This window comes from Gobio gobio, assembly GCF_949357685.1.
Source record: "Gobio gobio genome assembly, chromosome: 21".
Lineage (NCBI taxonomy): Eukaryota > Metazoa > Chordata > Actinopteri > Cypriniformes > Gobionidae > Gobio > Gobio gobio.
In genome coordinates this window covers 10,272,223-10,278,222 of record NC_137117.1, presented here as the reverse complement: position 1 = coordinate 10,278,222, position 6,000 = coordinate 10,272,223, and positions in this window count along the sequence as shown.

The following is a 6,000-nucleotide window of genomic DNA, read 5'->3' as shown; positions in this document are numbered from 1 at the left end:
TCCTGGGGGGGGGTCGCGCTGGTTCTCAGCGTCCCGCCCCAGTGCCATTCTTCCCGGAGGTGCATGAGGAGCTTTCCAGGTCGTGGACGACACCCTTCAGTGCCAGAAACAGACCTGGAGGCTCCTCCCTCCTCACTACCCTTGACGGCGGACAGGCCAAGGGTTACGAGAGGATCCCGCCAGTCGAACCCGCCGTCGCGATGCAGCTGCGTCCGGCGACCGCCTCCGAGTGGCGTGGTGATCCTCGTCTCCCGTCCCTGCCTCCACCCAGCCGCCGGCTGCAGCACCTCCGCCTGCCCGTCGCCGAGGACGTCCTCCTGCGGCCGAGCAGGAGCACCCCAGCCCAGCAGCAGCCTTCCACCGGCCGTGGGCGTGGAGCCGGTCGCGGGAAGAACGTCCAGCCCGCTCAGGCCGCTGCCAAGCCAGGTGGCAAGCGTCGTCGGAAGAGACCCTGAGACGGGCCGCCCAGAGATGGAGGAAACTGCTCTTCAGGAGATGGCTGCAGCACCACTCCTTCCCCCGGTGGAGGGCCGGGGGAACACCATTTGTTTTTCTGTTCCGCCACTGGCCTCAGTGTCAGTGGCACCCAAATGTTCAATAAAAGAGCAGTTTCCAACATCTCTGGGTGCCAAGAGAGCGCGTCTGGCGGTATGCGACGCTACCATGCCTCGTACCCCTCAGACACCTCTCTCCTCGCCAACAGGGGGCGTCGGTTGTGCGGACGCACACAATGTGCCTCCCCACGCTCGCCCGTCCCCTCAGCGGATGCAGGTCGTGTGTCAGACCCAGACCCCTGCACGGACCACTCCCATGTCGTCCTGGGGGCCCTGCGTTCCGCTGCGCTGCCCCGCTCCGGGTACGTCCGTGGTGCCGATGATCCCGCTTGCTTGGTCTCTGGGGGCCTGGCTAGCGCTCCCCAGCCCGTCTTGCTGGATCATCCGCACCATCAGACTCGGCTATGCGATTCAGTTCGCCCGGCGTCCCCCGAAGTTCAGGGGTGTCCACTTCACATCTATACCGAAGGAGGGCGCCCCGGTGCTTCAGGCGGAGATCGCTGTCCTATTGGCGAAGGACGCGATAGAGCCGGTCCCTCCAGCCGATATGAAGTCCGGGTTCTACAGCCTGTACTTCATTGTACCCAAGAAAGGTGGCGGGTTACAACCGATCCTGGACCTGCGTTACCTGAACCGCTCCCTCCACAGGATGCCGTTCCGAATGCTAACGCAGAAACGCATCTTCAGGTGCATCCGTCCCCAGGATTGCTTTGCAGCGATCGACCTGAAGGACGTGTACTTTCATGTCTCGATTCTCCCTCGACACAGACCGTTTCTACACTTTGCTTTCGACGGACGGGCATACCAGTACAAAGTCCTGCACTTCGGGCTGTCCCTGTCGCCCCGTGTCTTCACGAAAGTCGCGGAGGCGGCCATTGCTCCCATAAGAGAGCGTGGTGTTCGCATCCTCAACTATCTCGACGACTGGCTGATTCTTGCCCAGTCACGGGAGCAGTTTTGCGAACACAGGGACATGGTGCTCCGGCACCTCAGCCAGTTGGGTCTTCGGGTCAACTGGGAGAAGAGCAAACTCTGTCCCGTACATCTCTTTTCTCGGGATGGAGATTGACTCGGTCGCCATGACTGCGCACCTCACAGAGGAGCGCGTCCAGTCGGTGCTGAGCTGCTTGAGTACGCTCAAACGCAGTACAGCGGTTCCACTGAAACATTTTCAGAGGCTCCTGGGGCATATGGCAGCAGCAGCCGCAGTAACGCCGCTAGGGCTGCTCCATATGAGACCGCTTCAGCACTGGCTAGACGACCGAGTCCCGAGACGGGCGTGGCACAGCGGGTCCCTCCGTGTCCAAGTGACGCCGAGATGCTGCCAAACCCTCACTCCGTGGTCGGACCCTTCATTTCTACGGGCAGGAGTGCCTCTAGAACAAGTGTCCGGGCATCATGTTGTCTCCACGGATGCCTCACCCACGGGTTGGGGTGCCACGTACAACGGGGTTGCAGTTTCGGGTCTGTGGACGGGGCCCCAACTGCAATGGCATATCAATTGCCTAGAGTTGCTGGCAGTTCGTCTTGCTCTCAGCCGCCTCAAAGGGTCGCTCAAAGACAAGCACGTTCTGGTCCGGACGGACAGTACGACGGCCGTTTCGTACATCAACAAACAAGGTGGTCTACGCTCCCGCCGTTTGTCCCAACTCGCCCGCCATCTCCTCCTGTGGAGTCAGAAGCATCTCCCTTCGTGCTATTCACATTCCGGGCCCGCTCAATCGTGCGGCCGACGAGCTGTCACGGTTGCCAGTGCTCCCCGGAGAGTGGCGACTCCACCCCCAGGTGGTCCAGCTGATTTGGAGTCGCTTTGGGGCCGCACAGATCGATCTGTTTGCCGCCCACGACACGACCCACTGCCAGTTGTTTTATTCCCTGTCCGAGGGGACCCTCGGCACGGATGCACTGGCACACAGCTGGCCCCGGGCTTTGCACAAATATGCGTTTCCCCCAGTGAGCCTTCTTGCACAGACACTGTGCAAGGTCAGGGAGGACGAGGAGCATCTCCTCTTGGTAGCTCCGTACTGGCCCAACAGGACGTGGTTCCCGGAACTAGTGCTCCTCGCGACAGCACCTCCTTGGCCCATTCCTCTGAGGCAGGACCTCCTGTCTCAGAGACGGGGCACCCTATGGCACCCGCGTCCAGACCTCTGGAAACTCCATGTCTGGTCCCTGGACGGGACGCGGAGGTTCTAGGTGACCTACCGCAAGCGGTAGTCGACACCATCGCTTCCGCCAGAGCCCCCTCTACGAGACGGCTATATGCGTTGAAGTGGAACCTGTTCGTCGACTGGTGCTCTTCTCGCCGAGAAGACCCCCGGAAGTGTTCGATCGGATCTGTGCTATCTTTCCTTCAAGACGGGTTGGAGCGAAGGCTGTCTCCCTCCACCCTCAAGGTATATGTTGCCGCTATCGCCGCAAGCCATGACCTCGTTAATGGTGAGTCCTTAGGCAAGCATGATCTGATCGTCAGGTTCCTGAGGGGAGAGAGGAGACTAAATCCTCCTCGCCCCTCCTCTATACCCTCTTGGGACTTGACTCTGGTGCTGACCGCACTGCAGAGGGCGCCCTTCGAGCCTTTACAGTCAGTAGAGCTTAAGATCTTGTCTCTAAAGACAATCCTCCTGGTTGCATTGGCCTCAGTTAAGAGGGTAGGGGACCTGCAGGCATTTTCGGTGGACGAATCGTGCCTGGAATTCGGGCCGGGTGATTCTCAGGTGACCCTGAGACCCCGGCCTGGATACGTGCCCAAGGTTCCCACTACTCCCTTCCGGGACCAAGTGGTGAGCCTGCAAGCGCTGCCTTCGGAGGAGGCAGACCCAGCCCTGGCTTTCTGAAGTGATCCCAATTCGTCGGTATTACCGACGTACGTCTCCGTTCCCTCCTTCAGGGAACGAGGGTTACCATACGTAACCGAGACGACTATTATAATGAATATATAGGCTAATAGGTCATATATTTAGTGAAAGAGTTGATTTCTCTAGTGAACTCACAGCTGTGGACACTGAATGACTTCTGAGGTAAATGTGATGCTGCGTGACATTGTTCTCAAGCTGTTTTATTGACGTCTTCCCGCAGTTGAAACACTGATTGAGCGATTACGCCACATATGAAACGTTTCAGTAAGTGTTAATGAATCCTCAAAACACCTTCAGATATTAATTAATGTTCACTCTTTAGAAAGAAATGATCGTGTTCACTCGCGCGCCGCCGCTTGAACTGACATGCCTATACAGTGATCAGTCATATCACATTAAAGAGTGTCAAAACGGCATTTATCGTTTGAATTTTGTGATACAATGGACTGAATACTTAATATGTTCATGTCTGGGCACTCGGATTGAAGTGTGTTCTGTGTGTAAAACAAGCCGACTGTTAACTCTAACATGAACTAACAATGAACAGTTTTGTTTATATTTATTAATTTTCAATTCAATTCAATTCAGATTTATTTGTATAGCGCTTTTCACAATACACATTGTTTCAAAGCAGCTTCACAGAAAGTGCATTTCATAAATGTACATTGAAAAATGTTAGAAAGAGAATGTTAAAGAAAAATGTTAGGATAAGTTAATCAATCATGTATTATTGCAGGCCATAACAACGCTGGCGTTGAGTCGTCTCTTCACAGGTGTTGGGGCATTTGAAGTCTCTATGAGCGGCTGGATACAAACTGGAGCTGACGAACTAGTTACCTCGCGACTAGTGTCCCGAGATAACAACAGAGAAGCAGATGGGAAATAATTAGCATAGCTGCTGTTCAGAATATTAATGCTGTTGGTGCGATTTAACTGTAGTATAAAACGTATTTATAATGTGAATGCTTGGCTAAAGAGATGCGTCTTTTAGAACCATTTAGGACTTTAAAGTCCTAAATGGTTTAGCTCCAGTGTATTTAACGGATCTTTTATCGCCCTACAATCCATCGCGCTCTCTAAGATCACTAAACTCGAGGCTTCTGGTCATTCCTAGCATATTTAAATCCACTAAAGGAGGGAGGGCATTTTCACATTTAGCAATGTGTAATTGTAGCAATACTTTGTAATTGATACGGAACTTAATAATGTTAACAAAGATTAATAAATACTGTAACCAATGTATTGCTCATTGTAAGTTATTATTAGTTAATGCATTAAATAACCTTAACTTATGTCAACTTTGACTGTTTTTGCTCTATTTAATGAACGAAAATATCTCCCTGCATCACAGAGTGGTGTTTTGTAAATGAATCGGCTGGCTTGAACAAATCAGTGAATGAATGATTCTTTGACTCACTAATTAAGACTTGCCGCCCCCTACTGGCGGTTTCAGTTTCATAGAAAAGTATAATAATTTTTTATATTATTCCTGCAACTGTAATTGTAGTGTAATGTATCTAAATAATGATAGTGTAATAATAACAATAATAAATTGTCATTTCTGTCAATAATGCACAACATTGCTTTTGCTCATTACCAATTCCAGCATTATGCACACAAATAAATAAATAATGTGAAAGTGATTTAAATAATGTGAAAGTGATTTTTTTCTCACTTGAGCACCTGCCCCTAAAATGTCTGTGTACGGCCTTGTTTGCTTGCAGCTGATAATGGCTATTATTGCTGAGTCTGACTTGACCCCAGGCTCATTTTCCTCTGGACCGAAGTGTGGAAGCAGACCTCTGAGGCATGCCCTGTTACTGTGGCAACGCTGCATCAGCTTCCGGAATCTGGCTGGTCTGAATCATAGACAGATGCCCATTTCTGTTGTGGAAAACAATGCAGCATTAATATTCTGTGATATTTTCAAACACATGAAAATATGAAAAGGACAAAAACATACTCCATCATTTCAGCACACAATCCTTTGCCTTCATTCACAAACCACACACAATCCAACGCATTCAGGTGGCGCTGGTATAACGTCTGGCTGTGACTGAGTATTTAGGTGCACTATGGGTAAAAATAGCAAAATATGTAACAAAATTCATTTGTTGAAAATTAATGTAAATAAAAACGCCTTGTTTAAAACAAACTTAATTATTGCAAAATGCAACGAAAGTGCTAGAAAAAGTGAAAACTCACATGCGTTTCGTTGGTTAAAACTTCTCGCATGAGCGGTAGAGCGCCAACAAACATCCAAAGAATTTGAACGTTTTCTTTTCTTTATCAAGATTTAATTAAATGTGGTTCGGCAAGCATGCAGCAGGTCATAGGAGGAAATAAATTGTATAATATTATAAGAGTATCTATCTATCTATCTATCTATCTATCTATCTATCTATCTATCTATCTATCTATCTATCTATCTATCTATCTATCTATCTATCTATCTATCTGTGCATCGATCTATCTATCTATCTATCTATCTATCTATCTATCTATCTATCTATCTATCTATCTATCTATCTATCTATCTATCTATCTATCTATCTATCTATCTATCTATCTATCTATCTATCTATCTG